The following is a 14713-nucleotide window of genomic DNA, read 5'->3' on the forward strand; positions in this document are numbered from 1 at the left end:
TCCACTTAAAAACCTGGTCACCTTCCGCATGTTCTTTTCTTTCAAATATCTCACGAAATAAGCATAAAACGAAAAAACGAGAAAGAACGAAACTCGTCTAGCTTGAAGGGGGAAACCAGATGGCGCTATGGTTGGCCCGCTAGATAGCGCTGCCATAGGTCAAACGGATATCAACTGCGATTTTTTTTAAATGGGAACCCCCATTTATTACATATTCGTGTAGTAGGTAAAGAAATATGAATGTTTTAGTTGGACCACTTTTTTCGCTTCGTGATAGATGGTGCTGTAATAGTCACAAACGTATAAGTATGTGGTATCACGTAACGGGCGGTATTTGCTTCGTGATACATGACCCGTGTTAAAATGGACCGTTTACCAATTGCGGAAAAGGTCGGTATCGTGTTGATGTATGGCTACTGTGATCAAAATGCCCAACAGGCGTGTGCTATGTATGCTGCTCGGTATCCTGGACGACATCATCCAAGTGTCCGGACCGTCCCCCTGATAGTTACGTTATTTAAGGAAACAGAAAGTGTTCAGCCACATGTGAAAAGTCAACCACGACCTGCAAAAAATGATGATTCCCAAGTAGGTGTTTTAGCTGCTGTCGCGGCTAATCCGCACATCAATAGCAGACAAATTGCGTGAGAATCGGGAATCTCAAAAACGTCGGTGTTGAGAATGCTACATCAACATCGATTGCACCCGTACCATATTTCTATGCACCAGGAATTGCATGGCGCGACTTTGAACGTCGTGTACAGTTCCGCCACTGGGCACAAGAGAAATTACGGGATGATGACAGATTTTTTGCACGCGTTCTATTTAGCGACGAAGCGTTATTCAAAAACAGCGGTATCGTAAACCGGCATAATATGCACTACTGGGCAACAGAAAATCCACGATGACTGCGACATGTGGAACATCAGCGACCTTGGCGGGTTAATTTATGGTGCGGCATTATGGGAGGAAGGGTAATTGGCCCCCATTTTATCGATGGCAGTCTAAATGGTGCAATGTATGCTTCTACCGATGTTACTACAAGATGTTTCACTGCATGACAGAATGGCGATGTGCTTCCAACATGATGGATGTCCAGCACATAGCTCGTGTGCGGTTGAAACGGTATTGAATAGCATATTTCATGACAGGTGTATTGGTCGTCGAAGCACCATACCATGGCCCGCACGTTCACCGGATCTGACGTCCCCGGATTTCTTTCTGTGCGGAAACTTGAAGGATATTTGCTATCGTGATCCACCGACAACGCCTGACAACATGCGTCAGCGCATTGTCAATGCATGTGCGAACAATACGGAAGGCGAACTACCCGCTGTTGAGAGGAATGTCGTTACACGTATTGTCAAATGCATTGAGGTCGACGGACATCATTTTGACCATTTACTGCATTAATGTGGTATTTACAGGTAATCACGCTGTAACAGCATGCGTTCTCTGAAATGAAAGTTCACAAAGGTACATGTATCACATTGGAACAAACGAAATAAATTATTCAAAAGTACTTACGTTCTGTATTTTAATTTAAAAAACCCACCTGTTACCATATGTTCGTCTAAAATGGAGAGCCATATGTTTGTGACAATTACAGCGCCATTTTCACAAAGCGAAAAAAGATGTCCAACTAAAACATTCATATTTCTTTACGTACTACTCGAATATGTAATAAAAACGGGTGTTCCTTTTTAATAAAATGCAATTGGTATCCGTTTGACCTATGGCAGTGCCATCTAGCGGGCCAACCGTAGTGCCATCCGGTTTCCCCCTTCAAGATAGACAATTTTCGTTCTTTGTATTTTTTTTTCGTTTGACGCTTATTTCATGAGATATTTGGCCCGGTCACGATCAATGGACCATCCTGTATATTGTCAGCTAACTCTGCCACCACAAATATCTCTGGAACAACAATAGATATTCAAAAACGGTTTTCACCAGCAAGAACGTACGGCAGGGGCTTGGGAAACCAAATACTATGCGAAATTTTAAAACGTAAACAAATATTATGTTCAACAGGAACTTGAGTACTTTTAAATGGAGACCACCTATTATTTCGTATGCAATCAATAGCATGAAAAATCACGAAAACAATGGCGTTGGTTGCATCGTAATACGTCAATTGCATCGAGAGAAATTACGAAGCGAAGTTGACGCTTGAAATAAATGAAGTGCACACCTAGCGCACGTCTTGAGACTTCAGTGTTCACCTCACGCAGCCTGTGTCAGGGGCTCACACAATGGGAAGGTGTGTACAATCCACAAAAATAAACAAGTAGCTAACACGTCCAATGCAAAGATACGTTTTTCAAATTGTATGTTTATTCTAGTGAAATTACAACTATGGCTACAATCAGAAATAACACACCTGAATTCACTTTACTAAACACATTTACAAGTGCCCTGTCATCCACAGAAACTGCATTGTTGTGCATTACATCCAGCATAGAAAATACACCCACATCTTGACCAATGAAACTGTGTCCCGTCAACATATGTTCGAAGTGCCCTCCGTTTGCATCTACACACGTTTGCAGACGGGTAACGAGAGAGTGGTGCACAGACTGTAGTAATATGATGTTGCATATCCTCTACTGTAGTTGGGGGTTCTTGATACACTCTGTCTCTTACTGCGCCCCAGAGAAAGAAGTATAATGGCGTCAAGTCGTGGGACCGTGCTGGCCATCGCACAGTACCTCCCCGCCCCATCCACCTACATGGAAATATCGCATCTAGAACGTAGCCAACAGCCTTGCCGCAGTCGTAACACCGGTTCCCGTCAGATCGCCGAAGTTAAGCGCTGACGGGCTGGGCTAGCACTTGGATGGGTGACCATTCGGTCTGCCGGGCGCTGTTGGCAAGCGGGTTGCACTCAGCCCTTGTGAGGCAAAGTGAGGAGTTACTTGATTGAGAAGTAGCGGCTCCGGTCTCGGAAACTCACATACAGCCGGGCGAGAGCGGTGTACTGACCACATGCCCCTCCATATCCGCATCCAGTGACGCCTATGGTCTGAGGGTGACACGGCGTCCGGTCGGTGCCGTTGGGCCTTCATGGCCTGTTCGGGTGGAGTTTTAGTTTTTAGCATCTAGAACGTCTCTGGCAACTTTTGCATTGTGTGTGCGGGACATCCATCATGTTGGAACCATATTGGTAGACGAGTTTTCAATCCTAGATCCTTCATCAGGAGCGCTAGTGTGTGTTGAAGAAATGATGCATATCGCTGTCCATTCAATGTTCCACGGTAAAAATAGGGACCTACAACACAGTTAGCAACGATACTCCACCAAACATCGACACTCCACTGTCGTTGATGAGCAAGTTGGCGAATACAGTGGGGATTTTGCGCGGATCAATAGTGCACGTTCCACAGATCCACATTCCCACGATTTATAAATGAAGCCTCGTCCATGACCAACGTATTGCTTAGGAATAGTGGACTACCTTGCAACTGCTGAAGTGCAATGTGGGATTCAAAGTCATTCCCGTACAGTTCTTGGTGCAATGAGATATGGAACGGATGAAACCGATGCCGATGCAAGATTCTGCACACACTACTGTGGCTTATTTCCACACCACGTGCAATTTCTCGTACACCCACCTGAGGAACAGCCAGAACAGCAATGTCGTTTCCATTGCCAGTCGCTGGCGTTGTACGTCGACTTTTTGTGGGAGCCCAGCTTCCTGTTTCCGTGAGTTCAAAAATGGTCCAAATGGCTCTGAGCACTATGGCACTCAACTTCTGACGTCATTAGTCCCCTAGAACTTAGAACTACACTCCTGGAAATGGAAAAAAGAACACATTGACACCGGTGTGTCAGACCCACCATACTTGCTCCGGACACTGCGAGAGGGCTGTGCAAGCAATGATCACACGCACGGCACAGCGGACACACCAGGAACCGCGGTGTTGGCCGTCGAATGGCGCTAGCTGCGCAGCATTTGTGCACCGCCGCCGTGAGTGTCAGCCAGTTTGCCGTGGCATACGGAGCTCCATCGCAGTCTTTAACACTGGTAGCATGCCGCGACAGCGTGGACGTGAACCGTATGTGCAGTTGACGGACTTTGAGCGAGGGCGTATAGTGGGCATGCGGGAGGCCGGGTGGACGTACCACCGAATTGCTCAACACGTGGGGCGTGAGGTCTCCACAGTACATCGATGTTGTCGCCAGTGGTCGGCGGAAGGTGCACGTGCCCGTCGACCTGGGACCGGACCGCAGCGACGCACGGATGCACGCCAAGACCGTAGGATCCTACGCAGTGCCGTAGGGGACCGCACCGCCACTTCCCAGCAAATTAGGGACACTGTTGCTCCTGGGGTATCGGCGAGGACCATTCGCAACCGTCTCCATGAAGCTGGGCTACGGTCCCGCACACCGTTAGGCCGTCTTCCGCTCACGCCCCAACATCGTGCAGCCCGCCTCCAGTGGTGTCGCGACAGGCGTGAATGGAGGGACGAATGGAGACGTGTCGTCTTCAGCGATGAGAGTCGCTTCTGCCTTGGTGCCAATGATGGTCGTATGCGTGTTTGGCGCCGTGCAGGTGAGCGCCACAATCAGGACTGCATACGACCGAGGCACACAGGGCCAACACCCGGCATCATGGTGTGGGGAGCGATCTCCTACACTGGCCGTACACCACTGGTGATCGTCGAGGGGACACTGAATAGTGCACGGTACATCCAAACCGTCATCGAACCCATCGTTCTACCATTCCTAGACCGGCAAGGGAACTTGCTGTTCCAACAGGACAATGCACGTCCGCATGTATCCCGTGCCACCCAACGTGCTCTAGAAGGTGTAAGTCAGCTACCCTGGCCAGTAAGATCTCCGGATCTGTCCCCCATTGAGCATGTTTGGGACTGGATGAAGCGTCGTCTCACGCGGTCTGCACGTCCAGCACGAACGCTGGTCCAACTGAGGCGCCAGGTGGAAATGGCATGGCAAGCCGTTCCACAGGACTACATCCAGCATCTCTACGATCGTCTCCATGGGAGAATAGCAGCCTGCATTGCTGCGAAAGGTGGATATACACTGTACTAGTGCCGACATTGTGCATGCTCTGTTGCCTGTGTCTATGTGCCTGTGGTTCTATCAGTGTGATCATGTGATGTATCTGACCCCAGGAATGTGTCAATAAAGTTTCCCCTTCCTGGGACAATGAATTCACGGTGTTCTTATTTCAATTTCCAGGAGTGTAGTTAAACTTAACTAACCTATGGACATCACACACATCAATGCCTGAGGCAGGATTCGAACCTGCGACCGTAGCGGTCTCGCGGTTCCAGAATGCAGCGCCTAGAACCGCACGGCCACTTCAGCCGGCTTTCCGTGAGTGTCTCGCAGATGTTGCCAATTGTTCGACGTGACAGACACCGCCGATCCGGGTAGCGTTCAGCATACAGTGTCACAGCTGCGGTTGCATTTCTATGACATTCGCCGTAAATTAAAATAATATCTAGTTTACCCTCATTACTGAAGGCCGGCATATCGACTAGATGACGCCAAATGTAACAAACCAGAAGGAAACAGGTTTTAATGTGGCAACGTGTGTGAATTACGTTGTAGTATGAGAGCCGTTCAGCAGACCAGATTAGGAGACACTTGTACAGAGAAGGTAGATAGTGATATTGGTATTTTTACGGCAGGATACAGGCGACAGTGCAGGCAACCCCTGCTCTGAGCGATACATTACGTCAGAAACTGTGACCCCGTTGCTATCCCTTACAAGCCACATATTTCAGAAATTACGAGGTTCAGAAATGTGAAACCAAGTGTGTTACCACTAATTGTACCTCTGGTTGTCATTTCGCAACAATGAACATTATGCGCACGACATCCATCATTCTGATACCGCATTATTTGACACATTATAAGAGGTGGACCGGTTCAAGTAAGGTACAGCTCAAGAAGGGCTAAACTATCCCCCTTTAGGAGTGCCATCAATGAAATATGGCCCAATGATGGGTTGTCATACAATACCACACCATACATTAACACTCCACGCACTACGTCAATCACACCACGATTGCCGGCAGCGTGAGTCTCAGGACGTGCGCTAACTGTGCGCCTCATTTATTTCAAGCGTCAACTTACCTTTGCAATTTCTCGGGGTGTAATTGACGTATTGCGATGCAACCAACGACATTATTTTTGTGATTTTTCATGCTATTGACTGCATTCGAAATAACAGGAGGTGGATATTTAAAAATACACAAGTTTATGTTGAAAACAGTAGCTGCTTACGTTTCAAAATTTCGCATGGTATTTAGTTTCCTAAGCCCCTGTCGTACTTTCATGCTGGTGAAAACAGTTTCTGAATATCTACTGTTGTTCCAGAGATATTTGTGGTGACAGAGTTAGGTGAGACACCATATATATATATCAGTAATTGGGTCTATCAGTTCCAAAATACTATATGGATTTTTCGATGTTTCTGTCTCATTGTGCTCTCAAACTGCATCCTTATGATAGGTGTGACCCAACATTTTCTGATATTAGCTTTACCTAATGCGCTAGGATCAACTACGTTGCTTATTTGTTTATGATTTACGCTATGTTGTTTTTTTTTCAGTACATTAATGTGTCCTAGATCTTTCATTCCTCCAGTAGCCCGTCCATCATTGTTCCTGAATAACAAACAGGGAAAGGGCGAAAAGCTTTGCAGAGATGACACTTGCAGATCTAACTGTTTTCCTACACTTCCATACTAAATTTCCTCGTATACTCGCTTTTTATACCAGCACCTATAGCCTTTTGACTTATATTTTAATTCGGAGTAGGGCTGCCTAGTTCTCCTACTCTCTCTTTCTTCCCCATAGATGTGCTGGAAAAGAGCGTCTTTAGCAGATCATATACAGAATTCGCCGTGTTGCTTCCAGAATACTTTACCCACACTTCGAAAGAAAAAAATACACCATAAAGCACTTCTTCGGGGAACCAGCAGCGCTCAATAGCAGAGCTCTACTGACGTGGTGCTGCGAGGAATGTAGCACCGTTATTGCCGACAGGGATGACGTCACACCAGAGTATGCACAATCGAACGCAGAGAGCTGCGTCCCTTCTCTGAGTGGAACGTAACACACCCGAAGTCATTTCAGCGCTCTACAATGCGGTTGCTAGTTGTAGTGCTAAGAGCGCTACAGAACATGTTTTCATTTGTTTTGTTTGCATACCAAGGTGCATTCGAAAATAAAATGCGTAATTTTAGAGTGAATGGCGGTTCACATACGAAAACAAATGGCATAATTTTAGTGCGATATTAAAAGTGTGCCGTAGCACATTAGCAAGTGATCACCGGTAGCCAGTGAATATACTGCGCCTCTAGCTGTACCAAAGATGCAACCGTGTTGGAGAGATGTTTGTCAAGGTGCCAGACAATCGTATCACTCCTGGAATGGGATCTTCAGGTGGTGACTGCTTAGAAGCATTTTATCACCAGGAGGAAAGCATCTGGCATTCTAGGGTAGGATTGTGGAATTTTAGATCCCTTAATTGGACATGGAGGTCAGACAATTTATAAAAGGAAATGGATAGGTTGAAATCAGATGTAGTGGCAGTTAGTGAAGTGCGTTGACAGGAAGAACAAGACTCCTCATCGGGCCAGTAGAGGGTTACCAACACAAAAGTAGATATGGGTAATGGAAGAGTAGATCCAATCATGAATAAGAAATTATGAAAGCAGGTAAACTACGAATAACAGCATAATGAACACATTATGGTAGCCAAGATACGAGAAAGTCAACACCCACTACAGTAGTGTCAGTTTGTATGACAACTAGCTTCACAGACGACAAAGAGATTGAAGTAATCTATCATGAGATCAAAGACCGTATTCAGAAGCTAAGATAAACGAAAATTTAATTTTGACAGGTGACCAGGATTCGTTAAGCTGGAAAAAGAAGGAAAGGCAACTTTAGGTCTGTGAGAGAGGAAGGAAGTGGAAAAGCATGGCACATAAATTTTGCACAGAGCATAACTTAATCGCTGCTAATTCTTCTACATCTACACCTACATCTACATCTACATCTACATGACTACTCTGCAATTCACATTTAAGTGCTTGGCAGAGGGTTCGTCGAACCACAATCATACTATCTCTCTACCATTCCACTCCCGAACAGCGCGCGGGGAAAACGAACACCTAAACATTTCTGTTCGAGCTATGATTTCTCTTATTTTATTTTGATGATCATTCCTACCTATGTAGGTTGGGCTCAACAAAATATTTTCGCATTCGAAAGAGAAAGTTGGTGACTGAAATTTCGTAAATATATCCCGCCGCAACGAAAAACGTCTTTGTTGTAATGACTTCCATCCCAATTCGCGTATCATATCTGCCACACTCTCTCCCCTACTACGTGATAATACAAAACGAGCTGCCCTTTTTTGCACCCTTTCGGTGTCCTCCGTCAATCCCACCTGGTAAGGATCCCACACCACGCAGCAATATTCTAACAGAGTACGAACGAGTGTAGTGTAAGCTGTCTCTTTAGTGGACTTGTTGCATCTTCTAAGTGTCCTGCCAATGAAACGCAACCTTTGGCTCGCCTTCCCCACAATATTATCTATGTGGTCTTTCCAACTGAAGTTGTTCGTAATTTTAACACCCAGGTACTTAGTTGAATTGACAGCCTTGAGAATTGTAGTATTTATCAAGTAATCGAATTCCAACGGATTTCTTTTGGAACTCATGTGGATCACCTCACACTTTTCGTTATTTAGCGTCAACTGCCACCTGCCACACTATACAGCAATCTTTTCTAAATCGCTTTGCAACTGATACTGGTCTTCGGATGACCTTACTAGACGGTAAATTACAGCATCATCTGCGAACAACCTAAGAGAACTGCTCAGATTGTCACCCAGGTCATTTATATAGATCAGGAACAGCAGAGGTCCCAGGACCCTTCCCTGGGGAACACCTGATATCACTTCAGTTTTACTCGATGATTTGCCGTCTATTACTACGAACTGCGACCTTCCTGACAGGAAATCACGAATCCAGTCGCACAACTGAGACGATACCCCATAGGCCCGCAGCTTGATTAGAAGTCGCTTGTGAGGAACGGTGTCAAAAGCTTTCCGGAAATCTAGAAATACGGTATCAACTTGAGATCCCCTGTCGATAGCGGCCATTACTTCGTGCGAATAAAGAGCTAGCTGCGTTGCACAAGAACGATGTTTTCGGAAACCATGCTGATTACGTATCAATAGATCGTTCCCTTCGAGGTGATTCATAATGTTTGAATACAGTATATGCTCCAAACCCTGCTGCAAACCAACGTCAATGATATAGGTCTGTAGTTAGATGGATTACTCCTACTACCCTTCTTAAACACTGGTGTGACCTGCGCAATTTTCCAATCTGTAGGTACAGATCTATCGGTGAGCGAGCGGTTGTATATGAGTGCTAAGTAGGGAGCTATTGTATCAGCGTAATCTGAAAGGAACCTAATCGGTATACAATCTGGACCTGAAGACTTGCCCGTATCAAGCGATTTGAGTTGCTTCGCAACCCCTAAGGCATCTACTTCTAAGAAACTCATGCTAACAACTGTTCGTGTTTCAAATTCTGGAATATTCCATTCATCTTCCCTGGTGAAGGAATTTCGGAAAACTGCGTTCAATAACTCCGCTTTGGCGGCACAGTCGTCGGTAACAGTACCATCGGCACTGCGCAGCGAAGGTATTGACTGCGTCTTGCCGCTTCTGTACTTTACATACGACCAGAATTTCTTCGGATTTTCTACCAAATTTCAGACAATGTTTCGATGTGGAACCTATTAAAGGCATCTCGGAAGATGTTTTCTGCCTACCACCGGTTTTGAACAAGTATTTTTGCCAACATATCGAGAGAAGGTTGAAGTCCCCACCAACTATAACCGTATGATTGGGGTATTTATTTGTTACGAGACTCAAATTTTCTCTGAACTGTTCCGCAACTATATCATCGGAGTCTGGGGGTCGGTAGAAGGAGCCAATTATTAACTTAGTTCGGCTGTTAAGTATAACCTCCACACATACCAATTCGCACGGAGTATCTACTTCGACTTCACTACAAGATAAACCACTACTGACAGACACAAACACTCCACCACCAATTCTACCTAATCTATCTTTCCTGAACACCGTCTGAGACTTCGTAAAAATTTCTGCAGAACTTATTTCAGGCTTTACCTATAACGATTTCAGCTTCTGTGCTTTCTGTTAGCGCTTGAAGCTCAGGGACTTTCCCAGCACAACTACAACAATTTACAACTACAATTCCGACTGTTCCTTGATCCAAGCACGTCCTGTATTTGCCATGCACCCTTTGAGATTGCAGCCCACCCCGTACTTTCCCGAAGCCTTCTAACCTAAAAAACCTCCCAGTCCACGTCACACAGCCTCCACTACCCGTGTAGCCGCCAGCTGAGTGTAGTTAACTCCTGACCTATTCAGCGGAACCCGAAACCCCACCACCCTATGGCGCAAGTCAAGAAATCTGCAGCCAACACGGTCGCAAAACCGTTTGAGCCTCTGATTCAGACCCTCCACCCGGCTCTGCACCAAAGGTCCGCAGTCGGTTCTGTCAACGATGCTGCAGATGGTGAGCTCTGCCTTCATCTCGTCAGCAAGACCGGCAGCCTTCACCAAATCAGATAGCCGCTGGAATCCAGAGAGAATTTCCTCAGATCCAAAGTGACACACGTCATTAGTTCCGACATGTGCCACCACCTGCCGCTGGCTGCACCCTGTGCTCTTCATGCCATCCGGAAGGACCCTTTCCACATCAGGAATGACTCCACCCGGAATGCACACGGAGTGCACACTGGATTTCTTCCCCTCCTTAGCCGCCATATCCCTAAGGGGCCCCATTACGCGCATAACATTGGAGCTCCCAACTACCAATAAGCCCACCCTCTGTGATTGCCCGGACCTTGAAGACTGTGAATCATCCTCTGATCAGCCTCCGGGGACGTCTTTCGCTGCCTGCCACGCCTTGGAACGACCCCCCAATCAACCACAGGCGAGGGCTCAGCCCCACTGCGGGCAGCAACCGGGGCAACCACAGCGGCAGACCGATCTGGGGACAGACGGGAAGAGGTTGATATCCCCGTGATACCCAAGTCCGGCTCCCCACAGTGGTGCCCATTGGCAACAGCCTCAATCTGCGCGACCGAAGTCAGCGTCGCTTGCAGCTGTGAGCGAAGGGATGCCAACTCAGCCCTCATCCGAACACAGCAATCACAGTCCCTGTCCATTCTAATCGATGTTGAACAACAGTTACTGAAACACGAGTCAGTGCCTATATAACGCAAGGGAAACACGCAAAGAATGTATTAACTAACCTGTACAAATGCCTAACGACTGCGCTACAATCTGCCTGAATTTACGATTACAGTAACTAAAACTCGAAATTACACCTCCTATACGAAACTCACACGCAATTTAAGTAAGAATCTACGAAGTAAACAGTAAAGCGCGATGCTAAAACTCTTAAATACTATAATACACCCGAAATTTATGAATTAAACAATGCAAGTACCCAAAAACACGCAAAGAAATTAAGAATTAAACTATGTAACAAATAAGTAAGCTAGGGGTATACGATTGCTGCTGCAGATGCTCATCCAACGGCGGCAGGGAGCACACTGGGCTCGTTTAAAATTCGTCAAAGAAGACTGTATAGCTGAAAGAAACCGCGAGATACTAGAAGGTTTCAGTTAAGTCGAAACCTAATTTTAAAATGCAAGACAACGCCGGGGACAGATGAGGATTCTGGCTGTGATTTATTAATTATAAACTACAATTAAAAATGAAAAAACTTACAGAAACACAGGAAATGAAGGAGATGGGACCTGGCTAAATTGAAAGAATCAGCGGCTTTTGAGAGTTTCAAAGGCACTATTAGGCATCGATTGACAGAAACAGAGGGAAGGAATACAACATAAGACGATCTACTGAATCTAACTAAGGAAAGGGGAAAATATAAAACTGCAGAAACGGAAGCAGGCAAAAAGAAATACAGACGCATAAAAATGACACATACAGTAAGTGCAAAATAGCAAGACAAGAGGAGACAGACAAGAAATTCAAGACAAGTTGATTAGACATGTTGATTAGGTGAAAGACAAATGATACATATATGAAAATTAAAGAGAGTTTTGTAGAAAAGAGAAGGTCTTGTACGAACATTAAGAGCGCAGATGGAAATCACGTATTAAGTAAAGAAGGGATGGCTGAAAGTTGGAAATAATGTACAAAGTGTCTTAACAAGGGAAACGAAGACAATGTTATAAAAAGAGAGGAGAAATTAGATGAAGTTGAGACAGAAGATACGATATTAGGACAATAATTTGACAGAGCGCTGAATTCCCTCACAACTGCGGAGATTCTTGGGAGAGCTAGCCAATACAAAACTATTCCACCTGAGATGTAATGTATAAGACAGGCGAAATACTCTCAGACTTCAAGAAAAACTTTGTAAGTCCTGTAGGGAAAGAGGCATGTGCTGAAAGATATGGCTACTGCCGAACCATTAATTTAATTAGTCATAGTTGCAAAATTCTGGCACGGTTCACACAGAAAAGAATAGAATGACTGTTAGAAGCTGACCTTGAAGAAAAAGGGAACAAGCGAGGGATTACTGATCCTGTAACATATTTTAGAAGACTTATAAAGGCAAACTTAACATTTATAGCGTATGCATATTTAAAGATACATGTCGACGATGTGGACTGGAAAACATTCTTTCAAGTTTGAAGGTACCAGGAATAAAGCACATGGAAAAGCTTTCTGGAACTTGTACAGAAATCAAACTGCAGTTGTAAGAGTCAATATACTTGAAAGGGAAGCAGTAGTTGAGCGGGGAATGATACAGGGTTATAGTTTAAAACAGATGTTGTTCAATCTATGCATTGAGCATGCAGTAAAAGAAAACATGGAGCAATTTTGGAAGGGGCTTTAAGTTGAGCAAAAACTGTAATTCTTTCAGAGACTGGAAGAACTTGGAGGTTTAGTTAAATCGAATGAATAATACCTTAAAAGTGGTTGTAAGACTAATACGACTCGTATCAGCAACAGTAAAAAAAGCGAAATGGAGGATATATATGACGGTAGTATCTGTTCCAGAAAGAACAGTTACCGTGGATGACCATGCAGCTTTGCTGGAAATGAAATGATAATTAAATGGACACCCTAGCTGCAAACAGGCGTTGATGTACTTCATTGGGGACATGTTGAAAATGTGTGCCCCGACCGGGACTCGAACCCGGGATCTCCTGCTTACGTGGCAGACGCTCTATCCATCTGAGCCACCGCAGGCACAGAGGATATTGCGTCTGCAGGGACTTATCCCTTGCACGCTCCCCGTGAGATCCACATTCCCAACATGTCCACACCACTACATTCGCAGTGCGCCTAATAGATGTTTGCCCATCATACACATTACTCGTGGCAGATTAATCTACCAAGTCCCGTACGAGTTCGGGCATAGCGTGTGCGTTCGCACAAGAAGGTCAATGGCCGGGAAGCCATATTTTAACGATATATGACGGTAGTATCTGTTCCCGAAAGAACAGTTACCGTGGATGACCATGCAGCTTTGCTAGAAATGAAATGATGATTAAATGGACACCCTAGCTGCAAACAGGCGTGGATGTACTTCATTGGGGACATGATGAAAATGTGTGCCCCGACCGGGACTCGAACCCGGGATCTCCTGCTTACATGGCAGACGCTCTATCCATCTGAGCCACCGCGGGCACAGGGATAGTGCGTCTGCAGGGACTTATCCCTTGCACGCTCCCCGTGAGATCCACATTCCCAACATGTCCACACCACTACATTCGTAGTGCGCCTAATAGATGTTTGCCCATCATACTCATTACTCGTGGCAGATAAATCTACCAAGTCCCGTACGAGTTCGGGCATAGCGTGTGCGCTCGCACAAGAAGGTCAATTGCCGGGAAGCCATATTTTAACGATATATGACGGTAGTATCTGTTCCCGAAAGAACAGTTACCGTGGATGACCATGCAGCTTTGCTAGAAATGAAATGATAATTAAATGGACACCCTAGCTGCAAACAGGCGTTGATGTACTCCATTGGGGACATGTTGAAAATGTGTGCCCCGACCGGGACTCGAACCCGGGATCTCCTGCTTACATGGCAGACGCTCTATCCATCTGAGCCACCGAGCACACAGATGAATAGCGCGACTGCAGGTACTTATCCCTTGCACGCATCCCGTGAGACTCACATTCCCAACTGTCCACAATTCTACATATGTATTGTACCTTATAGACATTTGCCCACCCACTCATTACTCGCGCACGCTTTGGCGATTCCCGTAAGAGTTTGGGCAACCTGTGCGCATTCGCACAGACAAAGGTCAATGGCTGGGTAGCCTTTAACTATATATACGAAGACAGTAACTTGTTCTCGAAAGAACAGTTACTGTTGATGACCGTGCAGCTTTTCCCTGGAATAAATGGTGACTAACTGACAACCTCAGCTGCCAACAGGTGTTGTTGTTATGCCTCGATGTGGACAGGTGAAAATGTGTGCCCCGACCGGGCCAAACGATCATTGCAATACCTGATCGCGGAATAGGAAAACAACAACAATCGCTTTGAATAGAAAGACATCTGGATCAGATCAGATAGCTGTAAGATTCTTCAGAGATTATGCAAACGAATTTGCTCCCCTCCTAGCAGG

The 14713-nt window shown here is 45.6% G+C and overlaps 2 non-coding genes and 1 pseudogene across 2 annotated transcripts; 1 reads left to right on the forward strand and 2 right to left on the reverse strand.

Annotated features, from left to right (window-relative positions):
• Window positions 1–2754: 2754 nt before the first annotated feature.
• On the forward strand, window positions 2755–2872 carry LOC126264090 (5S ribosomal RNA; annotated as a pseudogene).
• A 10371-nt stretch (window positions 2873–13243) lies between these two features.
• Window positions 13244–13318, reverse strand: Trnat-cgu (transfer RNA threonine (anticodon CGU)). The gene has a single exon. It is a non-coding gene; the product is annotated as a tRNA-Thr (tRNA).
• A 365-nt stretch (window positions 13319–13683) lies between these two features.
• Trnat-ugu (transfer RNA threonine (anticodon UGU)) lies at window positions 13684–13758 on the reverse strand. The gene has a single exon. It is a non-coding gene; the product is annotated as a tRNA-Thr (tRNA).
• Between the last annotated feature and the right edge of the window lie 955 nt (window positions 13759–14713).

This window comes from Schistocerca nitens, chromosome 6 (assembly GCF_023898315.1).
Source record: "Schistocerca nitens isolate TAMUIC-IGC-003100 chromosome 6, iqSchNite1.1, whole genome shotgun sequence".
Classification (NCBI taxonomy): domain Eukaryota; kingdom Metazoa; phylum Arthropoda; class Insecta; order Orthoptera; family Acrididae; genus Schistocerca; species Schistocerca nitens.